The following is a 26,875-nucleotide window of genomic DNA, read 5'->3' as shown; positions in this document are numbered from 1 at the left end:
CCAATTTTTGCCATCTTTATCTACCACCTTTTTCAGCATTTGTTTTATGGTTTTATTAAATCTTTCCGCCAATCCGTCAGTTTGGGGGTGATAGACTGACGTGCGTAGCTGGGTAACTTTAAAAAGCCTGCAAAGTTCCTTCATGACATTAGACATAAAGAGCGTCCCTTGGTCTGTGAGTATTTCTTTTGGAATACCAACCCGACTAAGCACCTGGACCAGTTCTTTTGCGATGGTCTTTGATGAGGTATTGCACAAAGGTATGGCCTCGGGGTAACGGGTAGCATAATCTATTATGACTAAGATATGCTGGTGACCCCGAGCTGACTTTATTAGGGGACCCAACAAATCCATCCCAATGCGCTCAAAGGGTATTTCAATAATCGGCAATGGCACAAAAGGGCTGTGAAAATGGGGCATAGGGGCTGTAATCTGACACCGAGGGCAGGATTCACAATATGCTTTAATGTCTCCATGCATTCCAGGACAGAAGAACCCCTCTTAAATCCTTTCAGTAGTTTTCTGGATCCCCAAATGGCCACCCATAATGTGTCCATGTGCCAGATCCAAAACAGTTCTCTGGTAGGGCTTTGGGACCACTAACTGCTGTACCACCTCCTCTCCCTTCTTGTCTATCTTATGCAACAATTTGTTCTCTAGAGCCATGTAGGAAAAAGCCAGCCTAGCGCCAGACTCCACAGTATTCCCATTTATCACTTTTATATTCTCTCTGGCCCGTTTAAGGGTGGGGTCCTTAATTTGCTCACTTTGAAAGTCGTCTTTCCTAAAGTCTAGGTCAGGCATACCCTGAAGTGTTACCCCTTCAGTTTCAGTCTCTGATGTGGTCCCCTGCCATAACATGGAATGGTATGAAGAAGAGTACGCTGGACCTTAGGTAGAGCGTGTGGACCACAGAGGGCACACAAAACAACCGGTCAAAGACAATATTTTGGTTTCAGCAGTATTCCATTTATTTGTAAGACAACGCGTTTCGGGGTGCTAGGGTCCCCTTTATCAAGTCTAAAATAAAGATTAAGTAGAAACGGAGAAACATGTGTTGGGAAAACACAAAATTTGTGCTCCCCTATATAACAAACAAATAAATTCTGAGGATAAATATATAGATAAATAAATAAATAAATAAATACGCATAAATATAATTACCAAGGCATACACTGATAAAATAATAAATATACACCTGTGCATAAAGAAGGTATATCTTATGTAAAACATGGTATCAAAATGATAGTATCAAAAAAATACACATAGGGAAAATACATAGAGGATAAAAAATGTATATAAAAAAATTAATTAATAATAATCATAATAAATGAGATAAATACTAGAACAAAAACAAAAAACAAAAACCATAACAATAATGTTTCTGTACTGATGTTTATCCCTACAATGAGATTGATCTGTATGTCATATACACTCACCTAAAGAATTATTAGGAACACCATACTAATACGGTGTTGGACCCCCTTTTGCCTTCAGAACTGCCTTAATTCTACGTGGCATTGATTCAACAAGGTGCAGATAGCATTCTTTAGAAATGTTGGCCCATATTGATAGGATAGCATCTTGCAGTTGATGGAGATTTGAGAGATGCACATCCAGGGCATGAAGCTCCCGTTCCACCACATCCCAAAGATGCTCTATTGGGTTGAGATCTGGTGACTGTGGGGGCTATTTTAGTACAGTGAACTCATTGTCATGTTCAAGAAACCAATTTGAAATGATTCGAGCTTTGTGACATGGTGCATTATCCTGCTGGAAGTAGCCATCAGAGAATGGATACATGTTCTCATTCTGTTTACGCCAAATTTGGACTCTACCATTTGAATGTCTTAACAGAAATCGAGACTCATCAGACCAGGCAACATTTTTCCAGTCTTCAACAGTCCAATTTTGGTGAGCTCGTGCAAATTGTAGCCTCTTTTTCCTATTTGTAGTAGAGATGAGTGGTACCCGGTGGGGTCTTCTGCTGTTGTAGCCCATCCGCCTCAAGGTTGTGTGTGTTGTGGCTTCACAAATGCTTTGCTGCATACCTCGGTTGTAACGAGTGGTTATTTCAGTCAACGTTGCTCTTCTATCAGCTTGAATCAGTCGGCCCATTCTCCTCTGACCTCTAGCATCCACAAGACATTTTTGCCTACAGGACTGCCGCATACTGGATGTTTTTTCCCTTTTCACACCATTCTTTGCAAACCCTAGAAATGGTTGTGCGTGAAAATCCCATTAACTGAGCAGATTGTGAAATATTCAGACCGGCCCGTCTGGCACCAACAACCATGCCACGCTCATTGCTTAAATCACCTTTCTTTCCCATTCTGACATTCAGTTTGGAGTTCAGGAGATTGTCTTGACCAGGACCACCCCCCTAAATCCATTGAAGCAACTGCCATGTGATTGGTTGACTAGATAATTGCATTAATGAGAAATAGAACAGGTGTTCCTAATAATTCTTTAGGTGAGTGTATAAATAATTAACACCAATGTGAGCCACTAGCATAAGAAACCATATACAGAATCATTTTTTTTTATGTGGTTGCTGGTAAAACATAGTAGAGAAGCAAGGCTGATATTTCCATACATTTGAAGAAAAACAGTATAAGATGTGAAAGGTAGCTATGGCAAATATAATGTAATGTGTCCACTGGCAAACAGGGGGTGTTGTGTCTACTGACAGGCAGGGGGTATTTCTGTCCCTGAGGGAATCAGAACCTATAGATATGTATTGTATGTATATTCAATACATATATAAATCCGTGCAACAAGGCGGCAGCACCGTGTCCTGGCAGCTCAGACCAAAAATAATAATTATTATAGCCCCGCATGATGTGGTAAAAAAAAAAAATATATATATTCTAATAGCGCTTTAATATGGAACATATTACCTGAGCCGGAAAGCTGGAGAGATGTCACGGATCGTCTGCAGAGGCACGTGTAGAACGCTGACCTCTTCGGTACCCGCGCTGCAGAAGAAGAAGGGGAGTGAGTGGGAGGGCCTGCCGAGGTCCATAGGAGGAGCGTCTGGGGGGGGTGGTTAGGGAGAGCGCACGGTGGCCTGAAGGGGCGGTGAATAGGAGGGTTTGCCTGAATTGGTAGGAAGGGGATCCGTATGGGGGCGTGGTTGTGGGGAGCACATAGAGAGCAGAGTGGGGACGGCTGAGCGAGTTGAAAGCAGAATTGCGTCACACGGTGGGAAGGCGGGGCTAAAGCCGGCATGTAGGGGATAGATTAGGAATGAAAGAGATGTATATATGTATATAAATAGAAATGACCCATAGAAATGTTATTTAAATGGATGTGAGTGGTGATATGGTAATATTAACATAAAATGATTACACCAGGGGAATGGATTGCCCCCGAGAATATTAGGGACGTCTCTGATGTGTGTAAAGAGATTAATGCTGGGGGGAGGAGAACTGAGGATGAGGACACTGAGGTTGAAAGTAACTGTCTTTTGAATCAAAAGGTGCCAAGGTGAGTGACAATGGATATGCGAGGAGTGTACAAGAGGACCGGAGTGGGGGGAGGGGGACGCGGTGTGATGAAAAGGAGGATTAAATGGGATAAAGGACCATGAAAATAGAAAAAAGAGGTGTCCCATGAGTGGTCTGCGGAAAAGAATGCCCTGACCATACCTGTGGGCCGTGGCTTGTGTGGGGTGGGAGGGGGGTTTTACAGGGTGAAAAGCACTGAGGTGTAACTGAAGAACTTATTTCTTTTTGTACTTAGCGGAGAGCTGGTCAGAAGCACTTGCTCTCCAAGGACTCATTGAGTCCATAGGGTTCGAGGGTTTGCAATTTAAATATCCAAAACATCTCGCTCTTCTGTAGAGTCCTAAATCTATCCGAAGTAGTTTCTATAACGGTTTCGATGGGTGTGATTGTCAATCCGGATGGGTCTTTATTGTGGGAGGTCAGGAAATGACGGGACACACTATGTTTGAGGTAGCCCCGTGAGATGTTCCAGCGGTGTTTATTTAGTCTTTCTCTTAGTGACTGGATGGTGCGGCCTACATACTGTAGCCCACACTCGCACTCCATCACATATATAACATAGGAAGAAGAGCAATTCAGAAGACTTTTAATTGGGTATTCCTCCCCCGTCACATTGCTCTTAAATGACTGTCTACGATTTGAAATATTACTACAGCATTTGCATAATTTGTGATTGCATTTGTAAGTGCCTGTAAATTTCAAATGCCCTGTTGCACCAGCTAAGGTTGTGGTAGCACTCTTCTTTTTCTTCTTCAGTTTACTCGGTGCAAGTACATTCTTCAGAGATTTAGCTTTCCTGAAGATAATGTGCGGTTTTTGCGGTATGGCAACTTTTAGATATGGATCACATTTGAGTATGTGCCAATGCTTTGATAAAATGTATTGGCAGAATGGGGTGGCTCTACTAATCAATGGGGATGGAATGGTGCTCAATATCTCAGTGTGAACTCCACACACAAAAAGGTTAATACAAAAAGATAGTCAAGAAAGATATGGCACTCATATATCCGGAAGACTGCTCAAACATTTGATTTTATTATATTCAAATATTCTGCAGGTCACAAATTACTAAAAATCATGCATCTAAAATCAACATACAAGATACGTAAATTGTAGTAGAAATACACAATAAAACCATTAAAACGTCACTAAAATGACGATTATTATGTTAAAGGCTGAGAAATAGAGTATTCGTTGAACCTATGTGCCTAGCAGCAAATGTAGTCAGGTCATCAAATAAAGGTGATCGTTCAGGCTGGGTGTCGATCAGACCATCACCATATATTCGATAACCACAAAAATTCAATAACCGCAATTCACAATATACTCTGGTTAACAGATATAATAGTCATTCAAACCAGAATCTCGATTGGATGGTCACCAAATATTCGGCATTAGTAGTCGCCATTAAACATGTTGGAATGCATTTGTATAATTTTCCCAGATAGCAGGACGTGGTTTCAGTTCATTTATTGGCTGTGAGTTACAAGTGTTGTATCGATCCAACACTATATATTTGGTCGGCTCACAAAGTCAATATTTTGTTATAGAAACACTGTATCAATTTCACAGATTAACTTGAATAATTCGGGATTCCAGCTCTCTGGTGGCGTCCCACCTCTTTATGAGCTGTATTACTCCCTTACCTCCAAAGCGCAAAAAAGGCTTTCCTCTGGTCTCTGCTGTTTCAGCGTCCCTTGTGCTTAAATCCTGGGTTGCTCCAATTAAGGTGGAGTGGAACAGTGTAGCTCCAGGGATTTCTTTAGCAGGCACGGGGCAATCTGTTCTCAGCCAGCAGATAAGAGAGAGGTGCAGGTCCTGGTGGTCTGTAGCGTACGCAGAAATGGTGGTATTAGAGGGTCCAAATTTCTTCCAGACGCGTTTCGAAGTCTTATGGGTTCTGACTTCTTCCTCAGTGGTAATCTGGAACCCACCTTACCACCTTTTTATATCCCATTTCCTGATTGAAATCCAGTGAAAACAAAATCCTGTCTTGGACCATGATAGCGGTTAGATAGAAAGTCTGGCCTGGATTTTGATGTACAAAGTCACTTTGATGTTATTAGTGTTAATCAAAAATATTGCATCTATCCATGGTTTTTGACTAGCAAATCGATGTATTGTGTCAAAATCTTGCTTTTGAAAAAAAAAAAAAAAACGCATGGTGCAGTAACGGTGCGTTTTTCATGTGTTTTTTTCCCCCCAATGCGTTATTTTGTCCAATGCTGCTGAAAAGACATTCCTAACAAACTGGATAAAGGATTTGAGATTATCTTAATTCTTTCTCAAGATATACCCTTTTTTAGTCACTAAAATAATCCTCATCATGTGAATAATCACATAACTGATTTTAAAAATATACATGAATAGATAAAAGCATGTTAAAACTTTAATGATTAAAACTTAGTAGTTAAAACTTTCGTAATTAAAACTTTCGGACTTATATGTGATGCGAAGGCTTGTTTTGATGAATATGAGAATATGGTTGATAACGAGGTGGGTGCTTTCCACCAAGAAACAGTCGGACGTACGTAATAAAAATACCATCCGACTGTGCATCAGTGGACAAGCACCCACCCAAGAGCTTCTTATATTTATAAAAAACCAAAAATTTCAAGTTCGGCATTTAATCCGTGTGGGATAAGGGTATCCAACTCAAAAATCCATCTCGATTCTATTCTAGACATTTTATCCACATGGTTCCCACCCCTCCAATCCAATTTGACCTTTTCTATTGCTGTAAAGCTCAAATTTTTTGTTTGTTGGACATGGTATTCTTTGAAGTGTTTTGAGAGTGGGTGATCCATGTGGCCTTTTCGGATATTATTTAGATGTTCCGCAATCCTTGTCTTTAACATCCGTTTAGTCCTTCCTACATAGATTTTATTACAAGGGCATTTTATTACGTAGATGACACTCATAGTGTTACACGTGAGATATTCCTTTATTTTATGTCTAAGTTGGTTTGTTGGGGATATTATCTCAAGAGTTTTTAGTGGAAAGCATGTCGTTCGGCAGTTAATACACACACCACACCAATAGAAACCATGGATTTGTAACATATTCTGTATTGTGTTTTTGTTGGTCTTCTTCCTCTTTATCGTGGGGGCTACCTTAAGACCTAAATTAGGAGCTTTACTGTACACGATCTGCGATATGCTCGGGATCAGTGAGCCTATCACTCTATCTCCCTTTAAAAATTGCCAGTGTTTTTTAATTATTTGTTGTATTTTTCTATACTGGGCATTAAAGGGCAAGACCATTCTTATAATTTCCTCATCCTTATTTGTTCTTCTCCCTTGTGCCTGGTCAAAAAATGCATTTCTATCTAATTGTCGCACTTTCATCAGGGATGAATCAACTATTGCTTGAGGGTATTCCCTAACTGTAAATTGTTCCTTAATTTTTCGGGCCTCCTCTTCGAATTGTTCATCCCTAGTGCGTTTTATACACCTAAATTGCCCATAAGGTATATTTAGTAGCCACCTAGGAAGGTGGCCACTTGTATAGGGGATAAAGCGGTTTTTTGGTACATCCTTCAGAAAAGTATTACATATTACCTTCTCACCTTCAATCCGGATATTTAAATCCAAGAACTCAATACTTTCATCATAAATCTTTGATGAGAGGTATATATTCCTATCGTTCTTATTCAATGTATCTATGAAGGAAGTTAGAGATCCCCCATCCCCGTTCCATATTAGGATAATATCATCAATGTACCTATACCATAGCACCAGGTCCGTCCCCAGCCGAGGTAAAACAAACCTCTCCTCCCAATCTGCCATAAAGAGGTTGGCATAGCTGGGGGCATACCATATAACCATATTCTCATATTCATCAAAACAAGCCTTCGCATCACATATAAGTCCGAAAGTTTTAATTACGAAAGTTTTAGCTACTAAGATTTAATCATTAAAGTTTTAACATGCTTTTATCTATTCATGTATATTTTTAAAATCAGTCATGTGATTATTCACATGATGAGGATTATTTTAGTGACTAAAAAAGGGTATATCTTGAGAAAGAATTAAGATAATCTCAAATCCTTTATCCAGTTTGTTAGGAATGTCTTTTCAGCAGCATTGAACAAAAAAACGCATTGGGGGGAAAAAAAGCATGAAAAACGCACCGTTACTGCACCATGCGTTTTTTTTTTGTTTTTTTTTTGTTCAAAAGCAAGATTTTGACATAATACATCGATTTGCTAGTCAAAAACCATGGATAGATGCAATATTTTTGATTAACACTAATAACATCAAAGTTACTTTGTACATCAAAATCCAGGCCAGACTTTCTATCTAACCGCTATCATGGTCCAAGACAGGATTTTGTTTTCACTGGATTTCAATCAGGAAATGGGATATAAAAAGGTGGTAAGGTGGGTTCCAGATTACCACTGAGGAAGAAGTCAGAACCCATAAGACTTCAAAACGCGTCTGGGAGAAATTTGGACCCTCTAATACCACCATTTCTGTGTACGCTACAGACCACCAGGACCTGCACCTCTCTCTTATCTGCTGGCTGAGAACAGATTGCCCCGTGCCTGCTAAAGAAATCCCTGGAGCTACACTGTTCCACTCCACCTTAATTGGAGCAACCCAGGATTTAAGCACAAGTGACGCTGAAACAGCAGAGACCAGAGGTAAGGCTTTTTTGCGCTTTGGAGGTAAGGGAGTAATACAGCTCATAAAGAGGTGGGACGCCACCAGAGAGCTGGAATCCCGAATTATTCAAGTTAATCTGTGAAATTGATACAGTGTTTCTATAACAAAATATTGACTTTGTGAGCCGACCAAATACAGTGGAGGAAATAATTATTTGACCCCTCACTGATTTTGTAAGTTTGTCCAATGACAAAGAAATGAAAAGTCTCAGAACAGTATCATTTCAATGGTAGGTTTATTGTAACAGTGGCAGATAGCACATCAAAAGGAAAATCGAAAAAATAACTTTAAATAAAAGATAGCAACTGATTTGCATTTCATTGAGTGAAATAAGTATTTGAACCCCTACCAACCATTAAGAGTTCTGGCTCCCACAGAGTGGTTAGACACTTCTACTCAATTAGTCACCCTCATTAAGGACACCTGTCTTAACTAGTCACCTGTATAAAAGACACCTGTCCACAGAATCAATCAATCAAGCAGACTCCAAACTCTCCAACATGGGAAAGACCAAAGAGCTGTCCAAGGATGTCAGAGACAAAATTGTAGACCTGCACAAGGCTGGAATGGGCTACAAAACCATTAGCAAGAAGCTGGGAGAGAAGGTGACAACTGTTGGTGCGATTGTTCGAAAATGGAAGGAGCACAAAATGACCATCAATCGACCTCGCTCTGGGGCTCCACGCAAGATCTCACCTCTTGGGGTGTCAATGGTTCTGAGAAAGGTGAAAAAGCATCCGAGAAATACACGGGAGGAGTTAGTTAATGACCTCAAATTAGCAGGGACCACAGTCACCAAGAAAACCATTGGAAACACATTACACCGCAATGGATTAAAATCCTGCAGGGCTCGCAAGGTCCCCCTGCTCAGGAAGGCACATGTGCAGGCCCGTCTGAAGTTTGCCAATGAACACCTGAATGATTCAGAGAGTGACTGGGAGAAGGTGCTGTGGTCTGATGAGACCAAAATAGAGCTCTTTGGCATTAACTCAACTCGCTGTGTTTGGAGGAAGAAAAATGCTGCCTATGACCCCCAAAACACCGTCCCCACCGTCAAGCATGGGGGTGGAAACATTTTGCTTTGGGGGTGTTTTTCTGCTAAGGGCACAGGACAACTTATTCGCATAAACGGGAAAATGGACGGAGCCATGTATCGTGAAATCCTGAGCGATAACCTCCTTCCCTCTGCCAGGAAACTGAAAATGGGTCGTGGATGGGTGTTCCAGCACGACAATGACCCAAAACATACAGCAAAGGCAACAAAGGAGTGGCTCAAGAAGAAGCACATTAAGGTCATGGAGTGGCCTAGTCAGTCTCCGGACCTTAATCCAATCGAAAACCTATGGAGGGAGCTCAAGCTCAGAGTTGCACAGAGACAGCCTCGAAACCTTAGGGATTTAGAGATGATCTGCAAAGAGGAGTGGACCAACATTCCTCCTAAAATGTGCGCAAACTTGGTCATCAATTACAAGAAACGTTTGACCTCTGTGCTTGCAAACAAGGGTTTTTCCACCAAGTATTAAGTCTTTTTTTGGTAGAGGGTTCAAATACTTATTTCACTCAATGAAATGCAAATCAGTTGCTATCTTTTATTTAAAGTTATTTTTTCGATTTTCCTTTTGATGTGCTATCTGCCACTGTTACAATAAACCTACCATTGAAATGATACTGTTCTGAGACTTTTCATTTCTTTGTCATTGGACAAACTTACAAAATCAGTGAGGGGTCAAATAATTATTTCCTCCACTGTATATAGTGTTGGATCGATACAACACTTGTAACTCACAGCCAATAATCGACCCGAAACCACGTCCTGCTATCTGGGAAAATTATACAAATGCATTCCAACATGTTTAATGGCGACTACTAATGCCGAATATTTGGTGACCATCCAATCGAGATTCTGGTTTGAATGACTATTATATCTGTTAACCAGAGTATATTGTGAATTGCGGTTATTGAATTTTTGTGGTTATCGAATATATGGTGATGGTCTGATCGACACCCAGCCTGAACGATCACCTTTATTTGATGACCTGACTACATTTGCTGCTAGGCACATAGGTTCAACGAATACCCTATTTCTCAGCCTTTAACATAATAATCGTCATTTTAGTGACGTTTTAATGGTTTTATTGTGTATTTCTACTACAATTTACGTATCTTGTATGTTGATTTTAGATGCATGATTTTTAGTAATTTGTGACCTGCAGAATATTTGAATATAATAAAATCAAATGTTTGAGCAGTCTTCCGGATATATGAGTGCCATATCTTTCTTGACTATCTTTTTGTATTAACCTTTTTGTGTGTGGAGTTCACACTGAGATATTGAGCACCATTCCATCCCCATTGATTAGTAGAGCCACCCCATTCTGCCAATACATTTTATCAAAGCATTGGCACATACTCAAATGTGATCCATATCTAAAAGATGCCATACCGCAAAAACCGCACATTATCTTCAGGAAAGCTAAATCTCTGAAGAATGTACTTGCACCGAGTAAACTGAAGAAGAAAAAGAAGAGTGCTACCACAACCTTAGCTGGTGCAACAGGGCATTTGAAATTTACAGGCACTTACAAATGCAATCACAAATTATGCAAATGCTGTAGTAATATTTCAAATCGTAGACAGTCATTTAAGAGCAATGTGACGGGGGAGGAATACCCAATTAAAAGTCTTCTGAATTGCTCTTCTTCCTATGTTATATATGTGATGGAGTGCGAGTGTGGGCTACAGTATGTAGGCCGCACCATCCAGTCACTAAGAGAAAGACTAAATAAACACCGCTGGAACATCTCACGGGGCTACCTCAAACATAGTGTGTCCCGTCATTTCCTGACCTCCCACAATAAAGACCCATCCGGATTGACAATCACACCCATCGAAACCGTTATAGAAACTACTTCGGATAGATTTAGGACTCTACAGAAGAGCGAGATGTTTTGGATATTTAAATTGCAAACCCTCGAACCCTATGGACTCAATGAGTCCTTGGAGAGCAAGTGCTTCTGACCAGCTCTCCGCTAAGTACAAAAAGAAATAAGTTCTTCAGTTACACCTCAGTGCTTTTCACCCTGTAAAACCCCCCTCCCCCCCTTCCCCACCCCACACAAGCCACGGCCCACAGGTATGGTCAGGGCATTCTTTTCCGCAGACCACTCATGGGACACCTCTTTTTCCTATTTTCATGGTCCTTTATCCCATTTAATCCTCCTTTTCATCACACCGCCACCCCCCCTCTCCCCACTCGGGTCCTCTTGTACACTCCTCGCATATCCATTGTCTCTCACCATGGCACCTTTTGATTCAAAAGACAGTTACTTTCAACCTCAGTGTCCTCATCCTCAGTTCTTCTCCCCCCAGCATTAATCTCTTTACATATAAGATATATGACCGCGGCACTCGTTTTTAGTAAACAGTTGTATTTATTATTCCATCCAGAAATAAACGACATATAGGCTAAGGTCTTAGCCTATATGTCGTCTATTTCTGGATGGAATAATAAATACAACTGTTTACTAAAAACGAGTGCCGCGGTCATATATCTTATATATTGATTGCATTATCGCTGAGCACCGGAACCCAGTTACGGAGTGCCGTCCAAAACAACCTGAAAATTGCATTAATCTCTTTACACACTTAAGAGACGTCCCTAATATTCCCGGGGGCAATCCATTCCCCTGGTGTAATCATTTTATGTTATTACCATATCACCACTCACACCCATCTAAATAACATTTCTATGGGTCATTTCTATTTATATACATATATACATCTCTTCCATTCCTAATCCATCCCCTACATGCCGGCTTTAGCCCCGCCTCCCTACCGTGCGACGCAATTCTGCTTTCAACTCGCTCAGCCGTGCCCACTGTGCTCTCTTTGCGCTCCCCACAACCACGCCCCTGTACGGATCCCCGCCTACCAATTCATGCAAACCCTCCTATTCACCGCCCCTTCAGGCCACCGTGCGCTCTCCCCAACCACGCCCCCCCAAAGAACGCTCCTCCCATGGACCTCGGCAGGCCCTCCCACTCACTCCCCTTCTTCTTCTGCAGCGCGGGTACCGAAGAGGTCAGCGTTCTACACGTGCCTCTGCAGACGAGCCGTGACATCCCTCCAGCTTTCCGGCTCAGGTAATATGTTCCATATTAAAGCGCTATCAGAATATATATATTATTTTTTTTTCACCACATCATGCAGGGCTATAATAATTATTATTTTTGGTCTGAGCTGCCAGGACACGGTGCTGCCGCCTTGTTGCACGGATTTATATATATATATATATATATATATATATAGAAAACACAAATAGTGCAGCAGCACAGTCAGATGTGATGTACCGGGTGCAAAATCCCCACAGAGGTCGGCTCTTCCTGCACGAGATATATCAAGCGAATGATGAGGCAGCACTTCCAGTATAAAGTGAACGGGTGAGGACCCCAAATTTATTAAAGCAACGTTTCGGCCTGCTCAATGAGGCCTTTCTCAAGCTACTTGAGAAAGGCCTCATTGAGCAGGCCGAAACGTCGCTTTAATAAATTTGGGGTCCTCACCCGTTCACGTTATACTGGAAGTGCTGCCTCATCATTCGCTTGATATAGATATATATATATATATATATATATGTATTGAATATACATACAGCACATATCTATAGGTTCTGATCCCCTCAGGGACAGAAATACCCCCTGCCTGTCAGTAGACACAACACCCCCTGTTTGCCAGTGGACACATTACATTATATTTGCAATAGCTACCTTTCACATCTTATACTGTTTTTCTTCAAATGTATGGAAATATCAGCCTTGCTTCTCTACTATGTTTTACCAGCAACCACATCAAAAAGACTGATTCTGTATATGGTTTCTTATGCTAGTGGCTCACATTGGTGTTAATTATTTATATATGACATACAGATCAGTCTCATAGTAGGGATAAACATCAGTACAGAAACATTATTGTTATGGTTTTTGTTTTTTGTTTTTGTTCTAGTATTTATCTCATTTATTATGATTATTATTAATAAAAAAATGTATATAAATTTTTTATCCTCTATGTATTTTCCCTATGTGTTTTTTTTTGATACTATCATTTTGATACCATGTTTTACATATATATATATATATATATATATATATATATACATAAGATATACCTTCTTTATACACAGGTGTATATTTATTATTTTATCAGTGTATGCCTTGGTAATTATATTTGTGCGTATTTATTCATTTATTTATTTATCTATATATTTATCCTCATAATTTATTTGTTTGTTATATAGGGAGCACAAATTTTGTTTCTCCGTTTTTACTTAATATTTATTTTAGACTTGATAAAGGGACCCTAGCACCCCGAAATGCGTTGTCTTACGAATAAATGGAATACTGCTGAAACCAAAATATTGTCTTTGACCGGTTGTTTCGTGCGCCCTCTGTGGTCCACACGCTCTACCTAAGGTCCAGCGTACTCTTCTTCATACCGTCACCCAAGTGGCAGGGTGGCTCCTGCCCAAGGCGATCGGACGAATCTAGGCTGCACCAACCGTCATTTATCTACACTCGATCTCCATTGCAGTTGCATCCAATTGATGCAACCACAATAGGTGAGCAAACCATTTCTTTCATTAGAAATCTGATTTGCTGAATTTACTTACCCTATGAGCGCCTTCTCTATCCTATTGGCCATTATCTGCTATAACATGGAATGGAGAAGGGGTGGAGCTATCTGCCGATACCTCAACTACATCCCCTAGTGGGGATTCCTCTAATAGTTCTGGGCCTATGTCAGATGCTGTCAATATCTGTCGTGTACTTCTTTTTGTTTCCAACTTGGATTCCCATAATTTCCAAATATGTGGAAAATCTCTCCCAAGAATAACCTCATGCAGTAGTGCTGGGACTACTCCAACTTTATGACACACAGACACATAGGGGGTGGTAATATAAGCAAGAGTAGTCTGGTATTCACATGTATCCCCATGCACACAAGTCACAGTAAACGTGTCTGATTGTTAGAGGGGGCTATAAGGCCTGCTCTCACTAGAGTTACTACACTCCCTGAGTCTAGCAGCGCAGTCACACTCTTATTATCCACTTTTAATTCACACAAATGTTTTTCCGCACTGTCTGAACCTGCCCCAGTACACACCACTTGCGCAAACATAGACATGCGTTTTTCATAAAGGCAACATCACATTGCATAGGACAGTTCACTGCAATGTGTCCCAACCCATTACACCGAAAACATCTTATGGGACCTTTGTTTAGTCCAACATTATACCCCTTGGGCTTTCCTGAGCCCACAGTCTCATTATCTTCTTAAAGTCTTTACATTTCTCCCAGTTCCCTTAAGCCCCGGAACAGTCTTACCCGGAACCCTTGGACTCAGTGGGGTTGAGAGCTGAGAGTTATTTAGAAGATCCTCAGCCGCAGAGTATCGCTCCAACAGGTCAATAAGCTGGTCTGCTGTATTAGGGTCCCCGTGGCTCACCCACTTCATTAGGGCTGGGGGTAGCGACCTCAGGAACTTGTCGAGGACCACCCACTGCACGACGTCAAGTGCTGATAAGATCTTGGGTTGTAGCTATTTTCGGGTCAAATGGATGAGATTGAACATCTGCGAGCGTAGTGGTTTAGCCATTTTATATGTCCACTGATGTACTCGTTGTGCTCTAACTGCTAGGGTAACACCTAGCCGAGAGAGGATCTCTGACTTAAGTTTATCATAGTCCTGGGCAGCCTCAAGTTCCAGATCAAAATAAGCTTTTTGCGCTTCACCTGCAAGAAACGGGGCTAGCAGCCCTGCCCACCGTGGCTTTGGCCACAATTCCCGCACTGCTGTCCTCTCAAATGTAGCCAGGTAAGCTTCCACATCATCCTCTGCTGTCATCTTTTGCAAAAAATGACCCACATGGAAAGTTGTCTGCTCTTTTCCTGGCTGTATTACTGGAAGACTTGCCACACGCTGCACCACTTCCTGCAAGATTTGGCGGTCTTTATTCGTGGCCTCTATCAGGGTGGTTAGCTGTGCAGACAGTAAGCGGTTTGCTTCTTGCTGGGTTGCATTTGTACGCTGTTGTTCTCTGGTTGCCTCCTGCTGGCCTGCCGCAGACTGAATCAGGGCCTTTACTACGTCATCCATTTTCAGACTTTTAAGGTGTTCCCCGCTCCAAGCCAGCACTTGTGGGGGGATAAGCTGGGGATCACCTTTGCTGGGGTCAAAGGACACTTGTCTGTTTCACACAATTCCGACCAGACACCAAGGTATACGTTTTCAGCTGGCCTGAAGCCAGGTTTATTGAGCAGGTTGCATAAATAAAATAAAACAACAAAAGAGAAAGTCTTGCCTGTCCGGCACTTACTAAACATCAAAAGTTCCTATCTATCCGCTGGAGGGCTTCTCCCAGCCAACTAACAAAACATGGCTTCAGCAACCTAGTACTCACGGTTTGCTCACTCACACAGACATGCTTTCTGTGTCCCCAGGCAGAGAGAAACTAACTGACCTCCTGGCTCTGTTATATCCCCACCCTCAGTGCTGCTTCATTAATTACCTCACAGGTGAGAGTCTTTCACCTGCTACTTCACATAGGAGAGGAATCTTGGGGAAATATACCTCCCTTCCACCAACAATCCAGCATTGGTGTCACAATATACAGGTCCTTCTCAAAAAATTTGCATATTGTGATAAAGTTCATTATTTTCTGTAATGTACTGATAAACATTAGACTTTCATATATTTTAGATTCATTACACACAACTGAAGTAGTTCAAGCCTTTTCTTGTTTTAATATTGATGATTTTGGCATACAGCTCATGAAAACCCAAAATTCCTATCTCAAGAAATTTGCATATTTCATCCGACCAATAAAAGAAAAGTGTTTTTAATACAAAAAAAGTCAACCTTCAAATAATTAAGTTCAGTTATGCACTCAATACTTGGTCGGGAATCCTTTTGCAGAAATGACTGCTTCAATGCGGCGTGGCATGGAGGCAATCAGCCTGTGGCACTGCTGAGGTGTTATGGAGGCCCAAGATGCTTCGATAGCGGCCTTAAGCTCATCCAGAGTGTTAGGTCTTGCGTCTCTCAACTTTCTCTTCCCAATATCCCACAGATTCTCTATGGGGTTCAGGTCAGGAGAGTTGGCAGGCCAATTGAGCACAGTAATACCATGGTCAGTAAACCATTTACCAGTGGTTTTGGCACTGTGAGCAGGTGCCAGGTCGTGCTGAAAAATGAAATCTTCATCTCCATAAAGCTTTTCAGCAGATGGAAGCATGAAGTGCTCCAAAATCTCCTGATAGCTAGCTGCATTGACCCTGCCCTTGATAAAACACAGTGGACCAACACCAGCAGCTGACATGGCACCCCAGACCATCACTGACTGTGGGTACTTGACACTGGACTTTAAGGCATTTTGGCATTTCCCTCTCCCCAGTCTTCCTCCAGACTCTGTCCACTGCTTCTGCAGGTCCCCCAAGGTCTGGAATCGGTCCTTCTCCACAATCTTCCTCAGGGTCCGGTCACCTCTTCTCGTTGTGCAGCGTTTTCTGCCACACTTTTTCCTTCCCACAGACTTCCCACTGAGGTGCCTTGATACAGCACTCTGGGAACAGCCTATTCGTTCAGAAATTTCTTTCTGTTTCTTACCCTCTTGCTTGAGGGTGTCAATGATGGCCTTCTGGACAGCAGTCAGGTCGGCAGTCTTACCCATGATTGCGGTTTTGAGTAATGAACCAGGCTGGGAGTTTTTAAAAGCCTCAGGAATCTTTTGCAGGTGTTTAGAGTTAATTAGTTGATTCAGATGATTAGGTTAATAGCTCGTTTAGAGAACCTTTTCATGATATGCTAATTTTTAGAGATAGGAATTTTGGGTTTTCATGAGCTGTATGCCAAAATCATCAATATTAAAACAAGAAAAGGCTTGAACTACTTCAGTTGTGTGTAATGAATCTAAAATATATGAAAGTCTAATGTTTATCAGTACATTACAGAAAATAATGAACTTTATCACAATATGCTAATTTTTTTAGAAGGACCTGTACATTATATATATATATATATATATATATATATAGTGGGAGCCTATGTGACTCATATACAACATGACGTGCAGCTGAAAACATCAAGGCTCTATGCCAAAATGGCGCATGTGAACAGTTTCCTCTTCCTGAGGAGAAGAACACTACATTCTCCTGCGCTAGGTCCATGAATAACAAAGTACGTGTTCCTCTTTCTAAATTAACCCCACCTCAAGGCCGGCATACCTTACACAAATATCTTGTGAGCAATACGTAGCATACCGTTATATATGTCCAGGCTGAACGATCGAAATGGCGTATGTATTGAATATAATGAAAAAAGACGTAAAGAGAGCCGAAAGCAATAATCAAGAATGTGTGTTACCTGCATACGTCTGGTACATGGCAATCTTATTCAAAGAAGACACAAAATATGTGGCCAAGTCTGGTAAACTCCTGCAACAGAAAAAAGGTCCAGTAGTAAAGTTTGTAAGTTATGTTATTTAACAGGTTTGAGGACAAAGTGGCGTCTGGACCCAGCTGAGTAAATCAATGGTGTTGATCGCAAATATTCTAATCGCAAATTTTTATCGCGAATATCGGCACTTCGAGAATTCGCGAAGATGTAGAATATAGTGCTATATCTTCGTAATCGCAAATATTCTAGATTTTTTTCATCAGTAACCTCCCTTCTTGCTTGTGGGCCAATGAGAAGGCTGCAATATTTTTTTCAGAGCTTAACAACATCCCTAGCAACCAATAGGAAAGTTGCCTACCCCTTACTATATAAGAACCTCCCCAGCAGCCATTTTCTGCTGTTTTTTGCAGTTCTGAGAGAGAGAGCAGTGACATTGCTGTGCTCTGTGCTTTCATCTGGATCCTATTCCTTATCCAATTAAATTAGATAGTTAGTTAGCTCATATATATAATACAGATAGCTAGTGGGAGATAGTCAGTGTAGGTTAGATAGTGATATGGTGAAGGTGATAGGTTCCAGTGCAGGGTGTTAGGTAGTGTGATAGGAATTACTGTTTCTCTGCTGTCTATACATACATGCTACAAACATAGTGCTGTGATGTCACAACAATACTTAGTGCACCAATCAGTAATATCTACTCAGACCTAATAAAATGTGAAGTTGCATGTATTGCGCCAAAAATATGCGCATCATTAGTGCCGATTTGCGCAATTGCGAAAATAATGACTGGAGATCATGAATTCAAGAATTTGTGAATTTATTCCGAATAATATGCAAGAAATTCACGAAATATTGCAAAAACGAATGTTGCCTATGCCGCTCATTACTAATAAGCGACTGCTCCATTTTTCTTAGCACTAATTTTGATAAATTAGGTCCAGCTGGTAAAAAATTAATATCTGGCTCTAACTGAGTCCGTCTTCAGCCATTACTTCTACTGAGCGCTGAAGACGCCTGTGTGTAACAAGTGAGATGGGCAGGGTGATAGTTAGCGCATATGTACAGTTGCAAGAAAAAGTATGTGAACCCTTTGGAATTATATGAATTTCTGCACAAATTGGTCATAAAATGTGATCTGATCTTCATATAAGTCACAACAATAGACAATCACAGTCTGCTTAACCCCTTAAGGACCCAGGACGTACCAGTACGCCCTATTTCCCGAGTCCTTAAGGACCCAGGACTTACCGGTACCTCCTGACTTAAAATCTGTATTCCGGCGCCCCAGGGGTTAATCGGAACGGGATTTCGGCTGAAATCATTCAGCCGGCATCCCGTAACAATGCAGGGGGGGGTCATTTGACCCCCCCGTATCGGCGATCGCAGCAAACCGCAGGTCAATTCAGACCTGCGGTTTGCTGCGCTTTTTGCAGTTTCTGATCTCCGCGGTCCCTGACCGCGGGGATCAGAAACTTTAGAGTGGCTAAAATCAATATTTTTCACCCCCCCCCTGCACCCCTGCACGATTTTATGCCGGCGGGTGGTGCGGGGGGGGTGTCGGAGGCGGTGGGGGCGTTGCGGGAGGCGGGCGGTGCGGCAGGCGGGATCGCGATCCCCCGCCCGCCTCCCCATGAACGATCGTTGGCTTCTAGTGGGTATACCAGGGTGCCAGCACATTGCTGGCACCCTGGTATAAACGGCTGACATCTGTGCAGATGTCAGCCGTTTAACCCTTTCCATACCGCGGTCCGTACGGACCGCTGTATGGAAAAAGTTAACTGTCATCGGTCAGGGAGCTCCCTCCCTCTCCATCGGGGGGCTGCTGTGCCTTTGCAAAATAAAATACACTACACATATTAGGTATCGCCGCGTCCGTAACGACCTGATCTATAAAACGGTCATGTTACTTTCCCCGCACGGTGAACGCCATAAAAATAAAAAAATAAAAACTATGAGAAAATTGAAATTTTGCCCACCTTACTTCCCAAAAAAGGTAATAAAAGTGATCAAAAAAGTTGCATGTACGCAAAAATAGTACCAATCAAACCGTCATCTCATCCCGCAAAAAATGATACCCTACTCAAGATAATCGCCCAAAAACTGAAAAAACTATGGCTCTTAGACTATGGAAACACTAAAACATGATTTTTTTTGTTTCAAAAATGAAATCATTGTGTAAAACTTACATAAATAAAAAAAAAGTATACATATTAGGTATCGCCGCGTCCGTATCGACCGGCTCTATAAAAATATCACATGACCTAACCCCTCAGGTGACCACCGTAAAAAAATAAAAACAAAAACGGTGTAAAAAAAGCCATTTTTTGCCATCTTATGTCACAAAAAGTGTAATAGAGAGCGATCAAAAAGTCATATGCACCCCAAAATAGTGCCAATCAAACCGTCATCTCATCCCGCAAAAAATGAGACCCTACTCAAGATAATCGCCCAAAAACTGAAAAAACTATGGCTCTTAGACTATGGAGACACTAAAACATTTTTTTTGGTTTTAAAAATGAAGTTATTGTATAAAACTTACATAAATAAAAAAAATAGTATTCATATTAGGTATCGCCGCGTCCATGACAACCTGCTCTATAAAATTACCACATGATAAAACCTGTCAGATGAATGTTGTAAATAACAAAAAAAAAAAACGTGCCAAAAAAGCTATTTCTTGTTACCTTGCTGCACAAAAAGTGTAATATAGAGCAACCAAAAATCATATGTACCCTAAACTAGTACCAACAAAACTGCCACCCTATCCCGTAGTTTCTAAAATGGAGTCACTTTTTTGGAGTTTCTACTCTAGGGGTGCATCAGGGGGCTTCAAATGGGACATGGTGTCAAAAAACCAGTCCAGCAACATCTGCCTTCCAAAAACCGTATGGCATTCCTTTCCTTCTGCGCCCTGCCGTGTGCCCGTACAGCGGTTTACGACCACATATGGGGTGTTTTTGTAAACTACAGAATAAGGGCCATAAATAATGAGTTTTGTTTGGCTGTTAACCCTTGCTTTGTAACTGGAAAAAAAATATTAAAATGGAAAATCTGCCAAAAATGTGAAATTTTGAAATTGTGTCTCTATTTTCCATTACATCTTGTGCAATACCTAAAGGGTTAACAAAGTTTGTAAAATCAGTTTTGAATAGCTTGAGGGGTGTAGTTTCTTAGATGGGGTCACTTTTATGGAATTTCTAATCTAGGGGTGCATCAGGGGGGCTTCAAATGGGACATGGTGTCAAAAAACCAGTCCAGCAAAACCTGCCTTCCAAAAACCAAACCGCGCACCTTTCACTCTACGCCCTACTGTGTGGTCGTACAGTAGTTTACGGCCACATATGGGGTGTTTCTGTAAACAGCAGAGTCAGGGCAATAAAGATACAGTCTTGTTTGGCTGTTAACCCTTGCTTTGTTAGTGGAAAAAATGGGTTAAAATTGAAAATTAGGCAAAAAAATGAAATTCTCAAATTTCATCCCCATTTGCCAATAACTCTTGTGCAACACCTAAAGGGTTAACGACGTATGTAAAATCAGTTTTGAATAGCTTGAGGGGTGTAGTTTCTTAGATGGTGTCACTTTTAGGGAGTTTCTCCTCTAGGGGTGCATCAGGGGGCTTCAAATGGGACATGGTGTCAAAAAAACAGTCCATAAAAATCAGCCTTCCAAAAACCATACGGCACACCTTTCACTCTACGCCCCGCTGTGTGGCCGTACAGTAGTTTACGGCCACATATTGGGTGTTTCTGTAAACGGCAGAGTCAGGGCAATAAAGATACAATCTTGTTTGACTGTTAACCCTTGCTTTGTTAGTGGAAAAAATGGGTTAAAATGAAAAATTTGACAAAAAAATGAAATTCTCAAATTTCCTCTCCATTTGCCAATAACTCTTGTGCAACACCTAAAGGGTTAACAATGTATGCAAAATCAGTTTTGAATACCTTGAGGGGTGTAGTTTCTTAGATGGGGTCATTTTTGGGTGGTTTCTATTATGTAAGCCTCGCAAAGTGACTTCAGACCTGAACTGGTCCCTAAAAATTGAGTTTTTGTAAATTTCTGAATAATTTCAAGATTTGCTTCTAAACTTCTAAGCCTTGTAACATCCCCAAAAAATAAAATATCATTCCCAAAACAATTCAAACATGAAGTAGACATATGGGGAATGTAAAGTCATCACAATTTTTTGGGGTATTACTATGTATTACAGAAGTAGAGAAACTGAAACTTTGAAATTTGCTAATTTTTCCAAATTTTTGGTAAATTAGGTATTTTTTTGTGCAAAAAATAATAATTTTTTTGACTTCATTTTACCAGTGTCATGAAGTACAATATGTGACGAAAAAACAATCTCAGAACGGCCTGGATAAGTCAAAGCGTTTTAAAGTTATGAGCACTTAAAGTGACACTGTCAGATTTGCAAAAAATGGCCTGGTCCTTAAGGTGAAAATGAGCCCGGTCCTTAAGGGGTTAAACTAATAATACACAAAGAATTAAATGTTACCATGTTTTTATTGAACACACCATGTAAACATTCACAGTGCAGGTGGAAAAAGTATGTGAACCCCTAGACTAATGACATCTCCAAGAGCTAATTGGAGTGAGGTGTCAGCCAACTGGAGTCCAATCAATGAGATGAGATTGGAGGTGTTGATTACAGCTGCCCTGCCCTATAAAAAAAACACATCAGTTCTGGTTTTGCTTTTCACAAGAAGCATTGCATGATGTGAATGATGCCTCGCACAAAAGAGCTCTCAGAAGACCTACGATTAAGAATTGTTGACTTACATAAAGCTGGAAAGGCTTATAAAAGTATCTCCAAAAGCCTTGCTGCTCATCAGTCCACGGTAAGACAAATTGTCTATAAATGTAGAAAGTTCAGCACTGCTGCTACTCTCCCTAGGAGTGGCCGTCCTGTAAAGATGACGGCAAGAGCACAGCGCAGACTGCTCAATGAGGTGAAGAAGAATTTTAGAGTGTCAGCTAAAGACTTACAAAAGTCTCTGGCATATGCTAACATCCCTGTTAGCGAATCTACGATACGTAAAACACTAAAAGAAGAATGGATTTCATGGGAGGATACCACAGAGGAAGCCACTGCTGTGCAAAAAAAAACATTGCTGCACGTTTACAGTTTGCACAAGAGCACCTGGATGTTCCACAGCAGTACTGGCAAAATATTCTGTGGACAGATGAAATCAAAGTTGAGTTGTTTGGAAAAAACACACAACACTATGTGTGGAGAAAAAGAGGCACAGCACACCAACATCAAAACCTCATCCCAACTGTGAAGTATGGTGGTGGGGGCATCATGGTTTGGGGCTGCTTTGCTGCGTCAGCGCCTGGACGGATTGCTATCATCGAAGGAAAAATGAATTCCCAAGTTTATCAAGACATTTTGCAGGAGAACTTAAGGCCATCTGTTCACCAGCTGAAGCTCAACAGAAGATGGGTGTTGCAACAGGACAACGACCCAAAGCATAGAAGTAAATCAACAACAGAATGTCTTCAACAGAAGAAAATACGTCTTCTGGAGTGGCCCAGTCAGAGTCCTGACCTCAACCCGATTGAGATGCGGTGGCATGACCTCAAGAAAGCGATTTACACCAGACATCCCAAGAATATCGCTGAACTAAAACAGTTCTGTAAAGAGGAATGGTCAAGAATTACTCCTGACCGTTGTGCACGTCTGATCTGCAACTACAGGAAACGTTTGGTTGAAGTTATTGCTGCCAAAGGAGGTTCAACAAGTTATTAAATCCAAGGGTTCACATACTTTTTCCACCTGCACTGTGAATGTTTACATGGTGTGTTCAATAAAAACATGGTAACATTTAATTCTTTGTGTGTTATTAGTTTAAGCAGACTGTGATTGTCTATTGTTGTGACTTAGATGAAGATCAGATCACATTTTATGACCAATTTGTGCAGAAATCCATAACATTTCCAAGGGGTTCACATACTTTTTCTTTCAACTGTATATAGTCAGGGACTGTGGTGGTGACAAGAGGCGGCCGGAAGCCTCTGTATGTTACACACAGGTGTCTTCAGTGCTCGGTACAACACTGAAGACAGACTATGGCCTGTTTCACACTTGCATTGTGGCTTTCCGGTTTTGAGATCTGGCAGAGGATCTCAAAACCAGAATTAAACAAATTTGTTCCAATTAATACATCCGGATGCATCTGTTTCGGCTGAATCTGGTTGTATTAAATCTAAACTGAACAAACCAGATCCAGTATGAAAATCATTGTAAGTCAATGGGTGCCGGATCTGCTTTTCTTGCTAACAAGAAAAGGGATCTGGCACCATTCACTTACATTGATTTACATGCCAGATCTGGTTTGTTCCATTTCGCAGACCGGACACAAAACCACAGCTTGCAATGGTTTTGTGTCCAGTCAAAAAACGCTACAAAACGGAACGGAACGCATCCTGACCAATTTTGTCCCCAAAACCAAAACCGGAAAGCCACAAGCCAAGTGTGAAACAGGCCTATCCTTAGCAACGCTGAGCTAGAGCTTTGCTAAGAGACTCTTTATACCCTGTTTTCTAGAACAAAGAATCATCTTTCCCTAATAAAGTATATTAGAAAAATGTTAAACATCCCTGTCCCTACGATATATTAAAAATAAACCGAGACGACAGGTATACTTTGAAGGAACACTGGGGATAGGTCATCAATATATGTAAGTAAGACCTATCAGTAAGTCCTTTTAATCCATGTGTCATGCTCTGCCCCCTCAAGCCCTTTTCTAGGCATTACACAGTGTATCAAGTTTGTCTGGAGAGTTCCTTCCACACTTGTCTGGCAACTTAAACACTTTGCTAGTTATGTCCATTGCCTTAGGTGATCACATTTCTTAAGTGGTACCAGGGTCACTACTGGCCATTTATTTTTCCTGAGGCAAAACATGAGGTAGCGCGCTCACTTTGCCATATGGATCATGCGCCTGTTTGTTATTTTTATATTATATATCTGTTATATCTAATATTATATATTATATCTGTTAGTTAGACTGATTTTCTTTAGGCAGGATATCATGATTTCGTCTTCCAGATTTTTCTAGATATACTATATTCCTTACTGTCTCACATGTACTTACCTTCCAAAATTACTGTCCAGGATGAAACTGATATTGTGATGTCCTATAGTAACATAAGCAATAAAAAAAAAAGTTACATCATGGTAGTATATGATTTTTTTTTTTTATCTACACAGCTGTAGTCCTGTCCACCCATCGCAGCCAATGGCACACAGTTTTACAGGTAATACCTCAAGTTACACACAAAATCATGTGCCCAATAAGCCGCCACAAGTTGGCAAGGTTTAGTTTTATTTAGTTTTTTGCTTGAAAAAAACAATACGTCAGTGTGTTCTGCAGTTTTTATGCTTTTATGTTTTCACGTTGTATTTTTCTTTCCAGTGGCCTTTTTTATGAAGCGCTACAGAGGAACTGACCCCAGAGGGTGGCCCATACTTTCCTTTATAAAAACACATGGCTCTGCAGAGCTGCAGTTGCGAGCGCAGTCCACTACAATGCTGGCGGCGCACTGTAGTTCTAGCGGCGATTTCCAATGACCGAGCTACTGCAGCTGATCAGCTCAACAGCCAAACAACTAGTGATGGCCTATTCTGAGGATAAGCTATCACTTATAAAAGGCTGGACAACCCTTTTAGGCTACATGCACACGACCGTATGTGTTTTGCAGTCCGCAAATTGCGGATCCACAAAAAAAAAAAAAAATGGATGACTTCCGTATGCCATCCGTTTTTTTTTGCAGATCCATTGTAACAATGCCTAAAACGGACTAGAATAGGACATGTTCTATTTTTTTTGCGGGGCTACGCAACGGTCATACTGATGCGGACAGCACATGGTGTGCTGTCCGCATTTTTTGTGGACCCATTGAAATGAATTGGTCCGCATCCTATCCGCTAAAAAAACCGGAATGGACACGGAAACAAACAATGTTTGTGTGCATGTAGCCTAAGGGTGGATTTATACATAGGTTATTTTTTTGCTAGTTTTTCTGCTCTTTTGCATTTTTTGGTGCATTTTTTGATGAAAAAACACCAGCTACAGATGTTACCAGAAAAACAATGGCAAATATGAACTGTAGGGCACTCGTGTGTTTGTGCTACTGCTATGTTGATGCAATGGTGTTTTTTCAGGTGATATCATCCCCTCCTCTGTAGGAAAAAAAAATCTGAAAAAAGACACCATTCAAATAAAAAAAAGCCACAAAAAAAGCCATATAAATTATATGTGGTGATCGCTTCTGTAATTTGCAGATCCTTGATTTGTGGACCACAAAACTGATACGGTGCAGTAGACAGGTGGATTCCATGCTCTGAGTTTTCTTATTTTCATGATGAACTAAGTGATTCTGCACTGGAAAAATAAAATCAGACGGCACAGGAATACAAATGAGAAGGTGCGGCTTACCGACGTATGTCCCTGTATTACGGCAAACCATGAAACCATAATCGCTGTATGCATAGTCCAGCTGTAACCCGTACCTAGGATGGAGATTACACAATTGTGTTACACAGTCTGTAACTGCATATCTTATATCATAAAGTGAATGTAAAATACTGTGTAGCTAGTAATAGAATTCATAGAATTGGAGGAAACAGAATACTTTCTAACTCCCTAGGGCTTCTTTCCATTGATATAGAATTTTCTGTCAGGCCTCTTTCACACGACCATATGTATTTTTCAGTATTTTGCAGTCTGTTTTTCACGGATCCATTATTCCAAAAACATCTCTGTATGGTTTCCGTATGTAATCCGTTTTTTGCGGCTCGCAAACAGAAACATAAAATTTGTAATTATTACTGTAATGTACTGTAATGCTTGTAAACAGTAGACACATGGGCAAAGTGGGCATGGATCCGCACAATACGGATGACATACGGATGTGTTCCCTATGCATTCTGTATTTTTTGCAGACCTATTGACTTGAATGGAGCGATGGAACGTTATTTGCGGACAATAATAGGACAAGTTCTATCTTTTAGCGGAACGGACATATGGAAATACGGAAACTGAATGCAGATTCCGTTTTTTTGCGAAACCATTGAAATGAATGGTTCTGCATATGGACCACAAAAACGAAATGGAAACAGAAAAAAAATACGTTCATGTGAAAGAGGCCTTATTTCAGATGAACAGAAAAGTAGAAAAAAAAACAGATCCGTTAAACGGATTGAATGACGGATACAAACAAAGCACCTTCTGTCTCTAT

At 40.9% G+C, this 26,875-nt stretch overlaps 1 protein-coding gene across 1 annotated transcript in view; it reads left to right on the top strand.

Annotated features, from left to right (window-relative positions):
• NUDCD1 (NudC domain containing 1) overlaps positions 1–26,875 on the top strand; it is a 1,097,680-nt gene that overhangs the window by 520,600 nt on the left and 550,205 nt on the right. The window lies entirely within an intron of this gene.

Source organism: Bufo bufo, chromosome 5, assembly GCF_905171765.1.
Source record: "Bufo bufo chromosome 5, aBufBuf1.1, whole genome shotgun sequence".
NCBI classification, from domain to species: domain Eukaryota; kingdom Metazoa; phylum Chordata; class Amphibia; order Anura; family Bufonidae; genus Bufo; species Bufo bufo.
The sequence above is the reverse complement of the archived record's forward strand: the minus strand, read 5'-3'. Positions and strand labels throughout refer to the sequence as shown.